At 41.2% G+C, this 11,840-nt stretch overlaps 1 long non-coding RNA gene across 1 annotated transcript; it reads right to left on the bottom strand.

Annotated features, from left to right (window-relative positions):
• Nucleotides 1-1,416: 1,416 nt before the first annotated feature.
• Nucleotides 1,417-2,346, bottom strand: LOC119798406. Its single transcript, XR_005282714.1, has 3 exons — nucleotides 2,191-2,346; nucleotides 1,734-1,897; nucleotides 1,417-1,562 (listed from the first exon to the last, which is right to left on the bottom strand). It is a non-coding gene; the product is annotated as an uncharacterized LOC119798406 (long non-coding RNA).
• Nucleotides 2,347-11,840: the final 9,494 nt, after the last annotated feature.

Genomic DNA, 11,840 nt, shown 5'->3' on the forward strand with positions numbered 1-11,840 from the left:
CTTTTTCATTTTTCTTTCTTGCAGGTGATAAACAGCAGCTAGGTTTAGATCACTTCTAAAAAAAAGTGGACAGATAATGCCAGGAAATAATTCAGCCCCTAGCCATGCTCTTTCCAAGGATAATGAAATTTGGCACACATCTGTATGAGCCCACCACCTATAAAAAGTTTCATTGGAGCCATCATCTAAACCTCTCATGAATTCAACCATTTTAAATCAAACAGCACCTTGATGAAAATAGAATCACTATGTTAAAATATTTCTAAAAAAAATCTGACGTTTTCCCAAAAGAGCTAGAACTTTTGAAATATATTCCTTTAATTGCTCCTTGTTTGATGGTAAACATAGCATAGCTCTACTTAAAAGTCTGTCACTCTGATTTTTCAAAAGTTTATGTTAACAGGAAATTGTTGTTTTTCAAAAAGTTTTATAGCAATCCTAGCCAAATTTGAACTAGTTATTTACCCTTTGATATTAGTAAATTTTGCCAGTTTTGGCATGAATCTATGTGTATTCGAGCATTTAAGGGGCATTCCAACTACTTCAGTATATGGCGTTCAAATTGAAAGATTTTTCTTTCTTTAAACTATTTAGTGAATCATTTACAAAAATTCTAGGATATGCAGGATGTGTTCCTCGACATGTGATTTTTTTTTTCGGGGGTTTTACTGCAAACTATGGATTTTTAATGATTTTTTAAAATAGTTTTGAGTAGGGTGTAATACTGCTAACCGGATTTTGAGGGTGCTGCTTCTCCCTCATTCGAATATATAATTAGATAATAACTTGGAAAATATATTAACTTTCTCTATAATTTTAAAATTTTACAGGTATATTTGTTATAATATATATATATATTCAGGGGTTGACGTTAAGGATTCGGGCAAGTGACTTTCACATTTCATTTGCCCAGAAACAATTTTTACTTGCCCAGTATAATGTTTGATAAATATAGTTCCTAATATTCATTTTTGTATATATATCAATGAAACATGTCTGTTTTTTGAATGTTTTTTTTTGTAATTCAGTAAGTTTACAGGTTCCTGCTGTGTATATGCATGCGTCAGATAATGAACTCAAGCTTACATTAACATGCTTTTCAATCCTTCCTGCACATTCTTTTCAAACTAAACTTTGCTTTAAACTGTTGTGTGCTTGGAAAAATATAAATTGTAATGTTAAAAATCTAAAAAGAACTTAACAGGTTAAAAACTTACACTACTACTACTCACCATTTAACATGTTTAGCTCTATAACATTTAAATGCACCACTCTAAGAGAAAAAAATTTAATGAACATTTTTTTATGTAGGACCACTGTACAGAGGACTGCCATATGATAGAAATATTTACACTGTGCGTATACAATTATTATTATTTTCCTAATCCCTGAGTGATCATTTTTAATCTAGCGTGTATTATAGTATAGATTAAATTCATCATCCAGCTGCTGCTGTGTAGAAATTTCTTCCCAAGAGCTAAATCCGGGTCGTTTGGCTCCATCATCATCTTTCCACCAGTTCTCCACAGCTTCTGTGGCGCTGAATTTGTCCATATCTGGTCCTTTAAACATCAACAATAAAAATTAATAACCTTATTAATGCCAATAATAACTAATAAAATATATAAACAAGTCAATGAATCTGTTAAAAAAAAGTGTTCCAATTTTTTTAAAAACAAAATCAGTGTATCTGTGTAAACACTATTACATGTTTCAGACTTTCAGACACTCACCTTCAATAGATATGTACATCACGCCATCTAGCGTAAAATCACTCGGCTTTTTTAAATCACGGAATCAGAAACTCCTTAAGCTAGGTGAGAAAGCTGTGGCTAGCTTATGGTAATGGTGGATTTTGAACTTCCAACTCCACTGCCTGGGCTAACTTCACTTTCAGCTAGGGGAGGAGAGGGAAATGACATAATGATACATGCATTGTTATCATGATAATATATACAACATCATTTTAATGGAGCATGAGTTCTAAGGCAGAAAAAAATGTGCTTTATATTACTCATGGAACAGTTATGAATGTATTTAATAATTAACCTACACTTTATGCTGGACAAGATCAAACACACAATTATTTTCTTGTGTTTATTTGTCTGTTATTGGATAGGGCCAAGTTCCTGTCAGCAACTTCAGTCACCCCCCACCTTAACAACAAAAATCACTAATGTTTTGTATTACCTCTTTCATAACCACACTGTCTCCTTCCACGATCGACAGACCCCTCAGTAGAGTCGCTTTGGTCGGGAGAACGAGGTGAAGGGTTGGTGTCTGCTCAGTAGAGAGGTGTCTGGTAGCCTCATCAAAAGGTTCCAGGAGTTTGATGATGTCCTCGAGCAGATCGTAATCTATGTTGTTTAGATAACGCAGCTCGTTTCTGCGGAGCAGGATCTCATGCAGCTTAACTGACCTCAGAGCATCATTAACAGACTGGAGCATTGCTAGTCTGGTATTCCACCTTGTCTCGACAGCTTGCTTTAATGACTGGTCCAGCTCTTTTTGTAACCTGAAATTAAAAGAGGAGTGACAAGGTTACAGGGATTACAAATTGTAATTAGTGGGTCTTTTTGGGAAAAAAGAAAAAAAAATCATTTGATTTCATAATTAGATACAAGGCAATATTTTATGTTATCTTACCCTGCTCTTTTGAAGTGTGTGACAATAGTCTTTGTGTCCCTAAACAGTTTGATGATTCTACCGTGGACTGGGTTGTCTTCATCCAAGTGGTCAAATACATGTTTTAAGATTAAGTTGATATTATGACCAGCACAGGAGATTCTGATATAATCCTTAAAAGCTGCTGTTACGTTGGAGCCATTATCCGTCACAAAGACTGTGTCCTTTCTTAGGATGCCAAATTCCTGTTAGTTATTTTTTTACAAAGACAAAACATAAAACCTTAGTAAATAGAAGCCCAGATATAAGATCATCATAAAACAGAATGATAAATAATAATGTATTTAACAGGTGTAATTTTCCTAATTATATTACTAAAATAATTGCTTACTCATATGCTTTTTCAGCATCTTGTCATTCTCTTGTGAAATATTCTTATTGCACAATGCACTATTTTGAAGTACATGTCTTAAAGACATTTTATGAATTAACTGGCAAGTTTAATTTTATATGCCATGTAAATAAGTATTATTTTATATGCCATGTAAATAAAATCCATCTGATTTGAGAGAGATACACTATATTGCCAAAAGTATTTGCTCACCCATCCAAATTATTGGAATCAGGTGTTCCAATCACTTCCATGGCCACAGGTGTATAAATTCAAGCACCTAGGCATGCAGACTGTTTTTACAAACATTTGTGAAAGAATGGGTCGCTCTCAGGAGCTCAGTGAATTCCAGCGTGGAACTGTGATAGGATGCCACCTGTGCAACAAATCCAGTCGTGAAATTTCCTCGCTCCTAAATATTCCACAGTCAACTGTCAGCTGTATTATAAGAAAATGGAAGTGTTTGGGAACGACAGCAACTCAGCCACGAAGTGGTAGGCCACGTAAACTGACGGAGCGGGGTCAGCGGATGCTGACGCGCATAGTGCGAAGAGGTCGCCAACTTTCTGCAGAGTCAATCACTACAGACCTCCAAACTTCATGTAGCTCAAGAACAGTGCGCAGAGAGCTTCATGGAATGGGTTTCCATGGGCGAGCAGCTGCATCCAAGCCATACATCACCAAGTGCAATGCAAAGCGTCGGATGCGGTGGTGTAAAGCACGCCGCCACTGGACTCTAGAGCAGTGGAGACGCGTTCTCTGGAGTGACGAATCGCGCTTCTCCATCTGGCAATCTGATGGACGGGTCTGGGTTTGGCGGTTGCCAGGAGAACGGTACTTGTCTGACTGCATTGTGCCAAGTGTAAAGTTTGGTGGAGGGGGGATTATGGTGTGGGGTTGTTTTTCAGGAGCTGGGCTTGGCCCCTTAGTTCCAGTGAAAGGAACTCTGAATGCTTCAGCATACCAAGACATTTTGGACAATTCCATGCTCCCAACTTTGTGGGAACAGTTTGGAGCTGGCCCCTTCCTCTTCCAACATGACTGTGCACCAGTGCACAAAGCAAGGTCCATAAAGACATGGATGACAGAGTCTGGTGTGGATGAACTTGACTGGCCTGCACAGAGTCCTGACCTCAACCCGATAGAACACCTTTGGGATGAATTAGAGCGGAGACTGAGAGCCAGGCCTTCTCGTCCAACATCAGTGTGCGACCTCACAAATGCGCTTCTGGAAGAATGGTCAAAAATTCCCATAAACACACTCCTAAACCTTGTGGACAGCCTTCCCAGAAGAGTTGAAGCTGTTCTAGCTGCAAAGGGTGGACCGACGTCATATTGAACCCTATGGATTAGGAACGGGATGTCACTTAAGCTCATATGTGAGTCAAGGCAGGTGAGCAAATACTTTTGGCAATATAGTGTACCTGAAGAATTCCCTCCACAGTTCTTCTGATGTTGTCACCGGTTTTGACACCTTCCATCTCCCTTGTAGCCAAAATCCGGTTCATTAGCTTCCAATCCATAATGTAATGAACTGTGACAGTAATGTAGTGTGTGCTGGTCCTCTCCTCTGTCCAAAGGTCTGTGGCTATAGCATGGTCTGCAGTCTGCAGAAAAAGGAATTAAGTATTTTATTACATGGCCACAAATATTTAACATAATACATGCCTCACTCAGAATACCGAGAAATTGAGCAGTTAAAAAAGAAAATAAATCTAGTGTTAGGATAATTATTGATTAGACTGCTGAATGACTAAGTTTTTGTTTTACAAAATAACGCTATGTTACATACCTGACGGAGCTCTTCCATGACAAGTTACTTAACTTTGTCATACTCCTCTTCCACATGACGGGACACTGTGCGTGCACACAGCAGTATGTCTTCCACCTGTACCTCTCCATACTTGGCTCCAATATCGAACAGGTCCTGCGCAACGCTGATGAAGCCTTTCCCCTCTACTGTAGCAAACGGTGTTATATTTTGACTGCACATGCGAGCAATTTTATTGGTCAATTGAGTCTTCACATGTGATGGTACCTTACACTTGACAAACGAAGAAATGAAAGGCTGATTCTTTCCAGTATTACCCTTGCAAGTGTGTGTTTTGAGACCGCTCGTCCCGGACTCACTAGTGTACTTGATTACGGTTAAGCACGTTTTACAAGCGGCATATTGGGTGTTAACACCGTGATACTGAACTCTTGTGAAGTTCGGTAATATCTGAGACTTTCCTGTCAGCTCTGTGAGTTTTACAGATACATCCTTATTTCTCAGCTTGCGTTGCAAATCAAATTTTTCAAAGTCGTGTTCGCCACTAACTGTTGGTCCCTCCATTGTTGTTCAGAGAACTCAGCGGAAGCACTGATGGTTTTTGGGTCGTGTAGTTTTTTTGACTCGCATTATAGTGTAGGCTTCAAGGAAAAAAACTACAAAATGGCGGCGCCGTGCAAGTACTGGATTTTTTTTTCTTTCTATTTTATTTTATTATTTGGCATCGATCCTAGTTTTTTTTAGTTACTATTGGTTTGCTCCCGCTCCCGTCTGCTCCCGTTAATGTTTAATCCTGTACCGTCCCAATCACGTGATCGTTACTAATACTGACTCCCATCCCACGGGAATCCCACGGGAATCCCGTGACCCATGGGATTCCCGAAAAAATGTCAGTCTCTACCACACACACGGCTAACCTCACTGAAATATTAAGTGTGCACCCTCAATACGCCAGCAGTAAACCAGGAACAGCTTGTGTGTTTTAAGTTAATGGAGCTACTGGGCTCAGCGCGAGTGTATTGGTCCTCACAAGCACAGTATAACAGGAATGTGTGTGTGGCACGCAAAGTTAGAGAGGTTGTTTTAAGTGACGAGGTGGATTCGTCACAGTCACAATAACCATGAGATGAAATTTTCCTACCCTACAACAGGGATGTTCTTCTGGCAAACGGGTAGATAAATAAGGATCTCACCAAATTTAGTGGAAGCTGCATCTCGTTCGTTACATTTGCCATCGTCCCTCTAATTGTCTGCACCTGCGCATTGGGGGCAGAAGCCTGTTAAAAGGCAGTATTTTCAGCGCCCCAATACCATAAAGTTCTGAGAAGCTGATTGGCCATTAAATTATTAAATTTACCCAGCAATAGTACATGATTGGCAGATTCTCTGCACATGTGGGGCAGTCTAATCACAGCCCCAAGACAGAGGCGGTAGGAGTCTGTCTGTGGAAATCCACAAATTAATGACAGTAGATAGGGAAACGTAGTTTATATAATTTGTTTTGCTTATAGTTAAACACTCTAGAGAGTAAAACTGACATGAGTTAATTTCTAAAAATATATTTTACGTTTCTCTCTTCTTATCAGGGAGGGCGGTGCCCCAGCGCCCCCTATGTGCCGGCCGCCACTGATATATACACTATATTGCCAAAAGTATTTGCTCACCCATCCAAATTATTGGAATCAGGTGTTCCAATCACTTCCATGGCCACAGGTGTATAAATTCAAGCACCTAGGCATGCAGACTGTTTTTACAAACATTTGTGAAAGAATGGGTCGCTCTCAGGAGCTCAGTGAATTCCAGCGTGGAACTGTGATAGGATGCCACCTGTGCAACAAATCCAGTCGTGAAATTTCCTCGCTCCTAAATATTCCACAGTCAACTGTCAGCTGTATTATAAGAAAATGGAAGTGTTTGGGAACGACAGCAACTCAGCCACGAAGTGGTAGGCCACGTAAACTGACGGAGCGGGGTCAGCGGATGCTGACGCGCATAGTGCGAAGAGGTCGCCAACTTTCTGCAGAGTCAATCACTACAGACCTCCAAACTTCATGTGGCCTTCAGATTAGCTCAAGAACAGTGCGCAGAGAGCTTCATGGAATGGGTTTCCATGGTCGAGCAGCTGCATCCAAGCCATACATCACCAAGTGCAATGCAAAGCGTCGGATGCGGTGGTGTAAAGCACGCCGCCACTGGACTCTAGAGCAGTGGAGACGCGTTCTCTGGAGTGACGAATCGCGCTTCTCCATCTGGCAATCTGATGGACGGGTCTGGGTTTGGCGGTTGCCAGGAGAACGGTACTTGTCTGACTGCATTGTGCCAAGTGTAAAGTTTGGTGGAGGGGGGATTATGGTGTGGGGTTGTTTTTCAGGAGCTGGGCTTGGCCCCTTAGTTCCAGTGAAAGGAACTCTGAATGCTTCAGCATACCAAGACATTTTGGACAATTCCATGCTCCCAACTTTGTGGGAACAGTTTGGAGCTGGCCCCTTCCTCTTCCAACATGACTGTGCACCAGTGCACAAAGCAAGGTCCATAAAGACATGGATGACAGAGTCTGGTGTGGATGAACTTGACTGGCCTGCACAGAGTCCTGACCTCAACCCGATAGAACACCTTTGGGATGAATTAGAGCGGAGACTGAGAGCCAGGCCTTCTCGTCCAACATCAGTGTGCGACCTCACAAATGCGCTTCTGGAAGAATGGTCAAAAATTCCCATAAACACACTCCTAAACCTTGTGGACAGCCTTCCCAGAAGAGTTGAAGCTGTTCTAGCTGCAAAGGGTGGACCGACGTCATATTGAACCCTATGGATTAGGAACGGGATGTCACTTAAGCTCATATGTGAGTCAAGGCAGGTGAGCAAATACTTTTGGCAATATAGTGTATATATATATATATATATATATATATGAAGCCTATTTATGTAGTGAGATTTCTCATAAATCCTTTACACATAGAATGCGTAATTATTGAAGCCATGTATATTGGATAGAGCTAAAAAGGTACTGGATGTCTGGGATTAATGTGTTTTCTCCGCTATAATACGCATGATAAAACATTTTTATAAGAACATACTGTCTTTTAACTTCAGTTTTAAGCTTCCTGACCAAAGCTCTGGATGTCCACTGTTAGTCTAGTGGGGTAGTCTGGAACTAATTGGCTTGCCGGGAAGAAGCAAGGAGGCCTAGGTGCATGGCAGCCAATTCAAAAGGCTTTACATTAATTAAACAGTAAAGTAAGAGTGACTAGTGATGCAATATAAACTAAAGGTAAAGACCTCACTAAAGCAGGCGGTGAAGAATATAGATCTGTTGGACCACAGACTTACACTAATGGTATTTCAGGTCAGGTTTAACCTAAAGTTAAAATTTTTTATGACTGTGTAGAGACAAGAATAACATCCAAGACATAGATGCAACTGTTTCCCGAATGACTGAAGTTCCCAACAACATCATCTCACTTAATCTCTCCTACAAGGCAATAAGCACATTTGCTTTAAGCATATTTGCTCCAAATGTTGGGTCTACACATAGATGGCTGATAGCAAGCTTACATTGTCATGTGGTGAAATCACTTTAGACCCACAACCTGAGGTGGCCACAGCGTCTACCTGACGGATGAGATTCATCCCAGAGATTATCTTTTATCCCTAGTTTAACCGTTCCTGACCAAAGCTGTGCTTGTCTCCAGCTGGTCAAGAGGTGAAGTGTGGAGCTTGTTCTGCTGGCTGGGAAGGAGCAAGGGGGCAGTGGTTGCTTGGCTCCCGCGGTTGTGATAAGCTGAGCGGCACTGAGCTGCAAGGGCCGCCCAACACCACTCAGTTTTTATTTTTTTATGGCTTAAGCCCTGCAGGGCTTTAAACCTGGGTTTGATTGATGATAACCATTTTCCTGCACATATCAAGGTGCTCATTTTGAGCCTGGATTAATATTTATTTTTGATTATGGTCATGGTGGAGAATCCTGCTTTACAACAGTAGGTTGAGCCAAACATACTCAAAATGTGCAGGGTCATCTCTGGGCTCACCACTTCATTTTTCTTTCATCAGTTCACCGCAGTTCTTCCAGCAGTGCACACTTTCTCTGCTCCCACTTTCCCATCGCCCGGCTTGCCTCAGGTTCACCTACTGTATCTAAATGTAGCTTGCAACAGCAACCCAGACCAGTGTTGGGCATGTCACTTTGAAAAAGTAATTAGTTCTAGTTACTAGTTACTTCTCCCAAATAGTAACTGAGTTACTCCACAATTAAAATAACTAGTTACTAGTAAAAGCAACTATTGCGTTATTTTTGCATTTCTCTCCCCCACAACCCTCACCAACGGGCCCCACCTTCTCGCCGTATGACATAAATGACATCGGGGGGAGCGGTATCTGATGGGCTTCTAAACCCTGTCAGCAGAGATGGGAAGTAACAAAGTACAAATAATTCGTTACTGTACTCAAGTAGATTTTACTGATATTTTTACTTTACTGTACTACTTATTTTTATGACGTCTTTTTACTTCTACTCCTTACATTTTTACACAAATATCTGTACTTTCTACTCCTTACATTTTAAAAAATTGGCTCGTTACTTTAGTTTTGAATCATTTCAATGGAGTTACCGTTATTTTTCACGTCATCAATACCAAATTCAATCTAATTGGATGGGAATCTACGTTGCATTTGAATGTAGGCAACGGCTTGAAAAAAGTGGTTTCTACTTTTACTTTTATACTTTAAGTAAATTTACAAACCTGTACTTTGTTACTTTTACTTGAGTAAAGAAGTTTAATCAGTACTTCCACTTTTACCAGAGTATTTTTTTAACACAAGTATCTGTACTTTTACTGAAGTACGGAAAGTGAGTACTTTTGCCATCTCTGCCTGTCAGATAGTGTTTCCCTTGCTTAACATGGGGGAACACTATCTCATGCGGTGTAAATATCATCAGGCTGCATTACCTCTACTCATGGGTGTGAAGTTTTTTTACAGGGCGCTCAGATCTGGTCAGTGTATGAAATTAATAACTGGGGATGTCTAATTCTGAAATTCTGTGTGTTTGGGTTGTTATAGATACTGCAGCATCCATCCATCCATCCTGATTTCTCCCTTTCTCCATATAGGGTAACATTTGATCGTTCACGCTCTCCTTAGTTCCCCTGTGGCGCGAGCACAGGGTGGCTGTTACACGCCTTTAGTGAGCACGCGCGTTTCCTGTTGCTTGCGCGGTGAACGTGCCGACTGCGCTGTCTGGAGATGCAGGGGAAGCCGTATCTGATTGGGAAACGCAGCTCGACGTAACACCGGTATTTCCATCTGGAAAATGCTGTTTTGCTGCTGGAGTCCTCCTCACTCTCCATCTCTCTGTGTATGCTGTACGTTAACAACCGCCAGCGAAAACACCCACCTACCCAACTGACAGACGGAATCTTACTATACATCAGCAAATCTCATCCTCCACGCTCTCATCACAAGGCGCGCAAGTCCTATCATGAAAAAAAGGTTCATGGTGAGACCTGAGTAACGTGCAGTAACGTGGTGTCGGCAATGGTAACTGCGTTATAAAGTAATTAGTTAGATGGACGGGGGCAGGGAGCCAGCTTGGGACGGAGCGACCAAAGCCGACCCTACACTGGTGGTAAGGCAGGCGGAGGGAAGCATAACGTCATCGGATTGGGTTTGGTCGCTCTGTCCCTTTCCGCCGGGGTCCCCGGACCAGCCCCGGAGCTGATGGCTCAGTTTGAATGCCCAGTCCAGACCAGTTATGCTAGCATTACTATCAACAGCTTAGCAGCAGAATCATACTTCCAGCTTGTGGTTGTGAAATGGCCTGCTTTGTAATTCTTGTAGAAGTAAATCCAACGATAGGCTAAACTGGTGTCTTACATCTACCTCTATTCATGTTCTTGGGCCAGTGAACCAGTGGGCTGGACTGTATGTCAATTTTGGGGTGTGACAAAAGTACAGACCAGAACCACATAAGGCAACATCCCTGAATTGACATCAGTTCGGTGCTTCATTTGGATTCACACGTTTTATGGTAGAAGTTTAGAACTGTGAGATTTGTAGAGAAAGGTGTCGATGGGGTTTGAACTTCTCTGTACATCCATTTCACCCATTGAAATAGGGTCATTCATCTATGACAACTGAAACTCTGTTTTGCATTCTATGACCCCTTTAAATTAGGTTGGGTCCGGATCTGGACCACAGTCTGCTAATCCATTACCTCTGCTCTAGGTCATCAACACGCTGAGCACACTGTGCATTAGCAGACTGCAGAGGGCTGACAATAGTGTGCAACTCTTGATAAAATGAGACCATTTCTGGTCAGAGGGCAGCCATGCCTAGCAATTCAATCTCTGTCAAAGTCTTATCAACAATGTCTCGAGAAAATGGTAATAGAAAAGCTTCAGTGGCAGCTGGATTGGCCGTTTGTGCTTTTACTACCATACATTTTTAAGAACAGCTCTGTGTAAACAATTTCTACCCAACTAAACCGAATTAAGTTTTTCTACCTTTGAATTTAATAGTTATGAAAAGTAGCATGCAGATTCTCGCGGACTATGCAGTCCCAAATGTTCAGTGCCCATTGGAAAACTCCAATGCTGGCTCTCTTTTTAGGGATGAATTAATGATATTTAGAGGGATGCCACTGATCTCATTTGTAATATACTGAACATAATTCATACAGAATCCCATGTATTTATTACTACTGACAGCTGTGGTAAGGGATGGCCCATTAGAGCAATGGCTCCAAGTTTGGCAACTGTATTAAAAAGAAATTTGAATTATTCTCAGTTTCCTCTATTAGCATGAAGCAAAGGATCATTTTATACAGCACTAGACTGCTTTTCCAGATCAAGTTATACTGTTCAAAGCTTGATATTCTTTGCACCACACAACATCTCTTAAACATTTCTGGAGATTTCTGTTCAGTTTTCACCTTTATGTTTTACATCTTTAGGTTGCTTTTGAATGTTCAAATTCCCATCTCACCCCCCTTGCACTGGGGAGCTTTACCATTCTGTTAGGTTGTGCGTTATTCAGACTGAAGTTTATAAATTCAGTC

This window comes from Cyprinodon tularosa, unplaced genomic scaffold (assembly GCF_016077235.1).
Source record: "Cyprinodon tularosa strain WSP-4 unplaced genomic scaffold, ASM1607723v1 ctg622, whole genome shotgun sequence".
Lineage (NCBI taxonomy): Eukaryota > Metazoa > Chordata > Actinopteri > Cyprinodontiformes > Cyprinodontidae > Cyprinodon > Cyprinodon tularosa.